Consider the following 11446-nt stretch of genomic DNA (forward strand, 5'->3'; position numbering starts at 1 on the left):
ATTAACTCATACCATTCATCTAGATTATTAGAAATAATAATTTATTCATGCTCTATTGCCTTTAAAAAGGATTCTTTTGACACAACAGAAGATCAATTCCTCGCAAGAATCCTTAGAACAAGAAATGAGGATTGAGTCTATGGTAGGATATCATGGTCACTTTGAACCAAGTTTTGGTTCCACTAATCCTATTTTGAATGATCTACAAAATTAAATTGTTGTTATAACTGAAAGATTAAAGGAGGCAAATACTAGAAAACCTGCACATCATCAGATTTGGTGTATCAGTTGATACACAAAAGGACATCATGTAACAAAATGTCTGAGGTGTTGGAATTATGACAAATGTGTTGTCCTTACTTGATGAGGTTTCCTTGATGGCAACGTACTTGATGAAGATTTTTAACCTAATGATAATAGGATGATTTTACAAGCTAATACACATGTGACAAAGATTTTGGACAAAGGCATAGCAATCCAGATACAAAAAAATGATGAAGGTAATGATTTCAAAATACACGTAGGTTCTGTGAAGCAAAGCCACGTACACATGTGGGTATGGAGAAGAGAAAGCGCGTATAGTTTCCACACCATGGTATCCTAAATATCAGGATCTTTACCATGTTATTGGCCCATAGTAATGAACGTGAAAATGGATATTTGATCTTGTCCAAGAATACCATCGACATTACTAAGGATTTGACTCGTGATACTGGATAAGGCCTAAGATATATCAGGAGATGAAGATCAAAGTGTTTAGTGTGAAAATAATGGGATATTGATGAATTGTTTGATTTGAAATAAGGTTGCACAAGGAATGTGATGTGGCATAGAAACTGGTAGATCTGAAATGACTACATGATTTTCTTATGGGTTTATCTGTGATAATAATGTTCTAACGTATGTTTGTTACTAGGTTTGCAAGATTTGGGTTTGACTGAAGATATTTTATGCAGCAAAGGAATGAGTGAATAGTTACATATTTATACATGGGGTTGTCTCAGAAAAAGCATGTACATATGTAGTTCTTCCTCTAAGTATTCGTGTGTCGATTCTGCAGTATGGACATATATGTATGCAGTTATTCTTCTTGAAAGGCATGCACGTATGCTAGGGTTTATGAAGCATGAGCAGTTAATGATGTTGGATCAATATTTCAATGATTTCTTCTGTTTTTTGATGAGGTATTATTCATAATAATATGTATGTGACAGTTCTTATGAAGTTGAATTATTTGTGAATAAAATATTGAAATATATTGATGTTGGTATGTAATCATCTATAAGTACCTCAAAGAAATTTGATGGACGATATATGTGTCTATGATTGATTTCATTAGTGCAGTGATTTAGTCTGAGGGATCAGTTCTTTTGAGATCTATACAAAGGTTTGATTAAGGAAAATGTGTGTATACGCAGGTATTATGAATAAATGTATCGTATACATTTTGAAATATTATTGATGAGGGTTTGAAGTGGTAGCAGTTGGTTTTAGTGATAGATAAAAGTGTATGGATTGATGATTGATAATGAATTCACATGATCTATTCTAGTTTAGTTTGATTGATTTAGTTGATTTAGTGATATGATGATGGTAGTGGGTCTAGTATGAAAATTTGATGAAAGGTGGCCTACATGTTGTAATATTTTGATAAGGTGGATCCAGTTTGAAACATTCTAAAAAGTGATCCATAAGGAATTGAAGGTAAGGGGGTTGTAGCTCCCTTCCAGTGGGTGTTAGAGAATGAGAAAAAAGTTGTAGCCATTTTCATATGGGTGCTTGCATACTGGTATGAGTCTGTTCCAATACAAGATTGTAAAGAATATTTCTTAAAAGAAGAAGAGATAGACAACAACAATAGTGGTTTCTTCCTAGATTAGGTTTCCACCTAAAATCCTAGTGTTCATATGTTTTGAGTATGTGTGATTATTTATTTTGTTCTTATTGCACTTGATTACTATTTAATTAATGGCTAATGAAGGACTGATACATTGGTTCAAGTTAAATGATGAAGAATTAATTGAAAAGATAGCTAAGTGGATATGTGTTGGCTGTTTGCATAATAGTAGCGTACATACAAAGGTTTACCTCATTAAAGTCACGTACATAAATCTGAATAGAAAATGAGAAGGCCAAATAAGTTTTACAATATTGATTAACCCCCCTGCCCCCCAGTATTTTCCTAGCAATTGGTATTATCGAAGGTCATTCAAAAGAATCTTGACCGCTTGAAGGAATATTCATCAATATGAGCAACCAAGAGGGAGAAACGTCCATACGACCACCATTTTTTAATGGATCCAATCTGGTTTTATGGAAGGTCAGAACAAGAGCTTACCTACTATCACTTGGAGTTGATGTCTGGGGAATCATTGATGGAGGCTATCAGTATCCATCTTCCATTCCCACTGATGAAGAAGTAAAGAAAAATAATGAGACCAATGAAAAATCTTTCAATGCTTTGTTAGGAATCTTGGAAGAATCCAAATTTGTCATATTCATGCATTTGAATACCACAAAGGTTATATGGGACAAGATCATCCAAAGTTATGAAGGAAGCACAATCGTAAAGAGTGCAAAACTTCAAACATTTACAATTCAATCTCAAACTCTCAAAATGCATAATGAAGAAAAAAATGGAAGTTTCTTTCTTAGAGTAGATGAGATTATTAATTCAATGAGAAATATTGGTGATGAAGTAAAAGAATCGTCTCTAGTTCAGAAAATCTTAAGATCTCTAACCCCAAAATTCAATTCAAAAGTCTCTTCCATTAAAGAAATGTAGGATTTAAAGAACCTTACTATTGAAAAACTTCATGGGATTTTAACATCCTATGAAATGAGAAAAGGGGGTCCCTCGAATATAAGGGAAGTTGCAATCAAGGCTACTTGTAAAGGGAAAGAAAAGGAGGAACTTAAGGAACCTGGTTATGTATCAGACGAAGAAGAGGCAAACTTCATGAAGAAACTTCAAATAGGTATTGACGAATTCATAGGTAAGCTTCCCTTCAAATGTTTTACTTGTCGAAGAGTTGGTCACTATGCTACTCAATGTCCTTATAGAGAAAATGATGAGAAAGGGACAAATTTAGAAAAAAAGAGTAAATTTTAGAAGAAATATAAAAAAATAAGTTTCTACACTCACAACGATAGTGGTGGTCTTTATAATGGTGAAGAAGGTGAGTCTGATAAAGAATATCAATTACTTATGGCATTTGAAGATAAATGTATTGATGAGTATGATGATGTTTTTATGGATTCCCTAGAAGAAAAGGATAATTTCATTAAAGAAATAAGTCAACTTAAAATTTGTTTGGAATAATCTAAACTAGCAAAATGTGCTTTAAAGAAACAAATACTAGACAAGGAGAAGCATAATGAAACGTTTGAACTATAGATAGTAAGTCCAAGGAAGGAACTTGAGAAAACAAAAGGTATAAATATTAGGTTTGCTAAAGGATTTGAAACCTTAGATGAAATCATCAAAGTGAAATTCTCTCCTCTCATAAAAAGAGGTGTTGGATATAGTGGAGAATCATCAAAGAATGTAAAACCTTCTGAAATGGGCAAAAAATCTATCTCAATGCAGTAAAAGGAAGCAGTCAACAAAACTCCAACTATTAGCAAAAGAATAAAGGATAAAATAATTCTCAATTAAATATCCTTACTACAATCAAAGGGAAAACTACACAAGAAGGTACTTTACCCCTAGAAACATCTACTTTAATGGCCAATGCTTCACTTGTCATAATTTTGGTCATAAGGCTGCTAAGTGTGTTGCTTACAAAAATATCATGACTAGAGAAGAGAGAAAGTAAAAGAATGAGATTGGGGTAAAAAAATTATCTTACAATACTTTTTCACCTTTTGAAGATGAAACTGAATGTTCCTTTTAAAATAACTTTGGGTGTAAAGAACTTGAATGCAGGAGAAAAATGTGATCAACACCTCAGAATGAACAAAAGGAAACAACATCTAAGGTATGGAAAAAGAAGACCATGGAATCTGAAAACTGTGGTCTAGATTTATATGTAGGAGATCAAGAAAATACGTGGTACATTATCAGTAGATTCTCAAAGCATATGACAGGTGATAAAGATAAGTTTATTTCCTTTAATGAAATAAATAAATAAAAGAATAACCTTTGGAAATAATTCACCTATTGTTATCACAGGAAAAGGAAACCTTTTGTTGAAAGATAAAGTTAAAGAAGGAAATGTTTTTCTTGTTTATGGATTAAAACATAACTTGTTGAGTGTTAGTCAGATGTGTGACCAAGGGCATGAGGTTATTTTCAGATCAAAGAATTGTGTGGTTTGGAATCTTGATACAAGTAAGATCATAGTAAAGGGGACAAGAACTCCTGGTAATGTCTATCTCTTGGAAGGCAGTCTAGAAGAATGTTACTTAAGAAAGGTAGAAGAAAGTTGGCGATGGCACAAAAGATTGGGACATCCAAGCTTCACTCAAATACATAAGTCAATAAATCTAGGAATTTTTTGTGATTTACCCAACATCTCTCTAATAGAAAGTACCATATGTAAATCATGTCAATTTAGTAAGAAAACTAGGGTTCAGTTCAATGTCAAAGAAGATAATGCAAGAAAGCCACGGGAAATTTTTCATACTGATTTGTGTGGACCTATGAGGGAAAAAATCACCTTGAGGAGAAAATATTTCATCTTATTCGTTGATGAATTTACTAGAATTCACTTCATTTGATTCTTAAAACATAAAGATGAATAATTTGATAAATTTAAAGTCCTCAAAGCTTTAGTATAGAATGAGTTATATTTAAAGATCAAATGTCTTAGATCTGATAGGGGAGGATAATTCGCACCAGATGAATTTTTCAACTTTTGTGAACAACATGTCATCAATAGGTAATTCTCTATAGCTAAAATTCCTCAACAAAATGGGGGTGGCAGAATAATGAACAGAACAATTCAACAAATGGCATGTTCCATGTTTGATGAGTCTCGGACACCTTATACCTGCTGGGGAGAAGAAGTGCATACAACTGTGACTATTCTTAGCAAAGACCATATCTGTGTAAATAGTGATAAGACTCCACATGGACTTTGGTTTGGTAATCCTTCAACTGTCAATCATTTTAGAGTCTTTGGAAGAAATGTTACATAAAGAATAATTATGATATGTTTGGAAAGTTTTAAGCTAGAGAATATGACAGAATCCTACTTGTATATTCCTCTAGGAGAAAAGGATATAAATGCTACAATAAAATACTTCAAAATATTGTTAAATGTATTGATTTTGTGATAGATGAAGCATTCACAAGTAGCAAAAGGGATGCACGAGAAGGTGACGAATGTATTTCTACAACTAGTGAAAATGATGTAAGAGAAGAAACTAGTGAAGCATGAAAAGAAGGAATTGACAATACAAGAACATCAGAAAGGACTCTATCAAGGTATGTTCAGAAATCATCCAGAATGTCAACTTCTGGGAGAAAATGAAGCTGGATTATAAACTAGAAGAGATCTTGTTGGAACCCCTAGTTATGTAGCCTTATTATCCACAATTGAACCGCAAAATTAAAACCAAGCAATAAAGGATGAATCTAAGGGTTAAGGCTATGGAAGAATAACTTGAATATATAGAAAATAATAATTCATGGGAATTAGTACCAATACCTCATCATTAAAATGTTATTGGGACAAAATGATTATTCAAAAATATATTGAACAAAAATGGAGAAGTAATTAGAAACAAAGAAAGACTCGTATGCAATCTCTTTGCTCAACAAGTAGGAATAGAATTTGAAGAAACATTTTCACCTGTAACCAGACTTGAAGCCATGAGAATGTTTCTTTCCATTTCAAGCTTTAATAATTTCAAATTCTATCAAATGGATGTTAAATCTTCATTTCTAAATGGGGACCTAGAAGAACAAGTCTATATTTAACACCGAAGTGTTAATACTAGGAAATGATAAAACACTTGTTTGAAAACTCAAGAAGGCATTATATGGGCTAAAACAAGCTCCTCGCTAAAATGTCCCTACTTGGTGAACTAACATATTTTATTGGTCTACAAGTACAAGAAGCAAAGAATGGTATCTTCCTCTCATAGACAAAGTACCTCAAGTAGATTTTGAAGAAATATGGAATGGAAGACTACAAGCCTATATTCACACTAATGGTAACATGATGTAATCTTAGTTCACATGATGATTCTCCCACAACCAAACAACCAGAATAAAAATCTATGATTAGAATCTTACTTTATCTTAAAAGCACAAGATCGGATATCATGGATGCAGTTGGAATTGTTGGACGGTTTGAAGTGAATCCAAAAGAGACTCATCTTCATGCAGTTAAGAGAATATTTAAATATCTACAAGGAAATCATGACTTTGGTTTATGGTATCCCAAAGATGCAGATCTTACTCTTCATGCTTACACATATGTAGATTTGGAAGGAAATGTTGATGATTGAAAAAAGAACTAGCAGAGGAGCATTCTACATGGGACCCGCATAGTGTAATGGTTCAACATAAAAAAAAGCTCCATTTATTTATCTAATGTAGAAGAAGAATATGTTGTTTCTACACAACTTATATGGATGATGAAATCATTGGAGGATATTCGAATGAATTGTTCTACACATATTCCCATGTTATAACACCAATGCTATAAGTATTTCTAAAAATCCTGTCATGCACTAAAAAACCAAGCATATTCCAATCAAATATCACTTTCTGAGAGAACAGGTGATTTAACAAAAGGTCAAACTAGAGTATGTTCCCTCAAAATAACAAGTTATAGATATATTTACAAATCCTCTTCCACATTATTCATTTAAGTATCTCAGTAAAAATTTATGAGTGCTCTCTGCTTCACCACTATGTTAATCATTCTAACCAATCCTTCAAGTTGAGGGGGATCTGAAAGGGAAATTTATTACACTTTACTATATTTAGGAAGATTTTATGAAGAATGGTTGTGTATATATGCATATTTGGATCCATATAGTCACGTATGTTTCCCTGTGATGAAGTATTTGTAGAACTAACTTAAAGAAATGTTATGATATTCTTATTACAATTTTCTTGTTGGATATAATCGTTTGATGCTTAAATACTTATACTTTAGGAGTTGCTCCGATATTACATTGATGCTTTCATTAATTAAGTTTCCTAGATGACCTGACTAATGAACGAATTGATATAATCAGATATGGAAGTGAAGAGTTGGCAAAGGTTCATGGGGATAATTTTCCTAGTTTCTTGTTGGCATTATGATTCCTTGATTCTGCTACTGAAGAAACACATGTTGTTCAAGTTTTTGACTTTATTTTTGATGAGGTTCATGATTTTTTTGTCTGATGCCTATAGTACAAATCCTATATGGTATATAGTACTGAAGACTATCCTAGTCTTGCTACCTAACTATTGAGGTCTTTGGTCTTGGTTATAAATGTCATATTTTTCATTTGTTGTAAAGGTCATGTAAAGACCTATGATGTAATAATTTTAATATTTAGTCATGAATGGACTATTAGGGTCAAGTCAATTATGTATGTCATCCCATGTTGTAGATTTGATGTAATGTTGAGTCAAATATGTAACCTCACTGGGTTGGGGGATTGGTCAATATGAATTATTCATGATAGGAAAGGTTATGTCCTGTTACTTAATTGTATATATTCATAAAATTGTTCATATGATCATGGGGATCACGGTCCAACTTCAGTGATCCATATTTAGCAGATCAAATCTACAACATTTCATTCAACATTGGTCATCCCTTTTCCCTTGATGTCAAAGGGGAGGAATAGCTTGGTGTTTGGAAAAATCCTAATTAGAGAGCATCTTGGTATATATATACATATCTATAGATGGTCAGTAACAAAACACCAAAGTGGTTTCCATTAAGTCTAAAGGTCGATATTGTCGGCATTATGACAAATGTGTTGTCCTTACTTGATGAGTTGTCCTTCATGGAAATCTACTTGACAAAGATTTTCAACCTGATGATAACATGATGATTTTACAAGAAGATACACATGTGAAAAAGAGTTTGGACAAAGGGATAACAGTCCAGAGAGAGAATAATGACTAAGGTAATGTTTTTAGAAATAAAAATGGGTTCTGTGAAGAAAAATTGCGTACACATGAAGATATGGAGAAGAGAAAGTCCATATAGTTTCTACATCCTAGTATCCTAAGTACCAGGGATCTTTACCATGGTATTGGCCCATAATAATGAGTGCAAAAATGGATATTTGATCCTGTCCAGGAATACCATCAGCATTACTAAGGATTTGACTCGTGGTATTAGATAAGGTCTAAGCTATATATGTTTAGTAGGCAAGTAATGGGCTGTTGATGAATTGTTTGATCTAAAATAAGGTTGCATAAGGAATATGATGTGGGATCAGATCTTATAGATTTGAAATGACTACATGATTTGCTTATGGGTTGATCTATGATAATAATGTTCTAATGTATGTTTGTTACTAGGTTTGCTGAGATTTGGTTTTGACTCATGCTCTATTGTAAAACAAACAAATGAGTCAATAATTACATATCTATATACAAGTTTGTCTCAGAAAAAGTGCATACATAAATGGGTTTGCCTCTAGGTAGTCATGTGTCAATTCTCTAGTATGGACAAATTTGTACGTGGGTATGATTCTTGAAAGGTGCGTACACACACAAAATAATTTTGTAAGGATCGCATACATATGCTAGGGTTTCTGAATTATGATTGGTTAATGATGTCTGATCATTCTTGTTGTCATTGCTGATGTATGGTTATGAGGTCTTCTTCATAATAATATGTATGTGACAGTTCTGGTGAAGTTGAATGGTATGTGAATGAAGTATTGAACTATATTGATGTTGGTATGCAATGATCTATAGGTAGCTCAGAGATCTGTGATGAATGATATATGTGTTTGTGATTGATTTCAGTAGTGCAGTGATTTAGTGTGAGGGATTAATGTTTTTGAGATTTGTACGAAGGTTCGATTGAGGAAAAATGTGTGTATATATGAGTATTATGCATAAAAATTATGTATACATTTTGAAATAATGTTGATGAGGGTTTGGCGTGGTAGCAGTAGGTTTAAGTGATAGATAAGAGTGTACGGATTGATGATTTATAGTGCATTCACAAGGTATATTCTAGTTTAGTTTCATTGATTTAGTTGATTTAGTGATTTGATGATGGTAGTGGGCCTTGTATGAAAATTTGATGAAAGGTTGCCTACAAGTTGTAATGTTTTGATCAGGTGGATCGAGTTCGAAACATTCTAAAATGTGATCCATAAGGAATTGAAGATAAGGGGGTTGTATCTCCCTTCCAGTAGGTGTTGGAGAACAAGAAAAGGTTATAGACTTCTGCAGGTTGGTGCCTACGTGCTGGTATGAGTCTCCGCCAGTACAATATTGTAAATAATATTTTTTAAAATAAGAACACATATATGACAACATCGGTGGTTTTTTACAACACTGGGTTTCCACCTAAATTCCTCGTGTTCATATGTGTTGACTATGTGCGATGATTTATTTTTTCCTTATTGCTCTTAATTACTATTTAATTAATGCCTAATGAAGGACTCATACACTGGTTCAAGTTAAAATGATGAAGAATTAATTGAAAATGTAGTTAACTAGATATACATTGGCTGTCTAGATAATAATAGCATACCTATGTACATTTACCTCATTAATGTCATGTACAAAAATCTGAATAGAAAATGAGAAGTACAGGTAAGTTTTAAAATTATTGATTCACTCCCCCCACCATTTCAGTATTTTTCCTAACATGAGGTTGAGGGTGTGTGACTCTCTAATTTTCTGCTAGGAACCCCTCCTCCATAATCGGACCTTTAGGAAGAGTTGCACAAGTATGGTCAACTCTTCCTTTAAGGGACATACTCAACATCCTGCTTTTCCAAACCAACAAGGTATGTCCCCCAATGAATATTGTGAGATATGATAATCTTATGGTGATTCACCTAAATTTTCTCTTATACTATAGAAGTATTCCAATGTAACTAGCTCCATTTTCTATGATTTATATGGATCTACCACAGATAATAGTGACCAACACAAAACTTTGGATGCTCTAGTTGACCAATTGGATTGCTCTACTTTCCAAGTGAATGAATCCAATCACAAAAGAGGAGTTGAACACTATAGATGAGGAAGAACTGGTAGGAGAGGGCCAATTAGATGATATATTTATGATGAGCAAGGACACATAGCGGGAGATTGTCCACTACCAAAAGGACCATGGTTTTCACACTACCACGTTAATACTCATGCAATCAAAGATTTCCCCGAACCAATTGCTTGATGGGATGAGCATAATCGACAAAGAGGAGATAATTTGATCAATTCTGATCAATGGAAACTAGAACCAACTCAGTAGTAGAACCCTAATATTGTTACTAGATGAGGAAATTACACTACTGCTAATAAGGGCACTCCCGAAAAGCCTACCATTCAAAAGGTTGAACCTTATCACACTAAATATCATCCTATCCAATAGAAGGGGTATTATAGGGATGCTACTAATATTTTTAGAGATATAATTTATTCCTCTTATAGCCTTAGAGTTGTGAGATTAGAAAAGTTCCAACCTTGAATTCTTGAAATAAGATCACCAGTTAGTCCTCAATTTTCTCTAGAATCCACCCATCATGTTACGATGTGGTTTTAGTGATTTGTTGACATCCTTAATGATGAGAAACTCTCTCATTAGTTGTGGAAGAAGCTAAAGGGATTCATGAGAGACGAGGATTTATCAATGTAGCCTATCTTTGCAAATTTACCAAACTATTATATCATAAGAGTTAGGTGCAACAAAATGAGAATTTAGAGAGAGTTCTAGATTGATGCTCAAATTATAGGGTATCAAATCAAGGAAAATATGCTATATTTGGGCTCTAATGTTAATATTTTACCTAAGAATACTTGGGAAGCATGGGGAAAGACTAAATTTATATTCTCACCAATCTAGCTATGAATGGCCAACTAGTATTGCATCTTTATGATTGGTTGCTTAGAAGATGTAGAAGTTGACGTCGCTGGTGTAAAAAAATAAATTTCAAAGTTGTTGATATCATTGAAGATAGATATCCATATCCATATCCATATCTATTAGGATTTTATTGGGCTTTTGAGAACTATGCTATCATTTATCTGAAGAGAGAAACTATGCCTTTTGATGTTGATGGAGTCAGAGTTATCTAGCTTTTGGATCCTTACCAGGGTCCTAGATACACAAAGCTTGTTGATTATGTAGAAGAGTCCAATGTCGTTAACCAATTGTATTGCTAACCGCTGGAAAAGGGGAATATTATATTAAACCATAGTAGATATATTTTTTAGTTGGGGGAGTATCCAAAACAGAGAAGTATGTTCTAATTTTGCACTTGAGGAATGGAAGCAAGGAGATCACAAGTTATATTC

The sequence above is a fragment of the Pinus tabuliformis genome, chromosome 7 (assembly GCF_031772625.1).
Source record: "Pinus tabuliformis cultivar Carrire ecotype Pingquan chromosome 7, CPIR1, whole genome shotgun sequence".
Taxonomy (NCBI): domain Eukaryota; kingdom Viridiplantae; phylum Streptophyta; class Pinopsida; order Pinales; family Pinaceae; genus Pinus; species Pinus tabuliformis.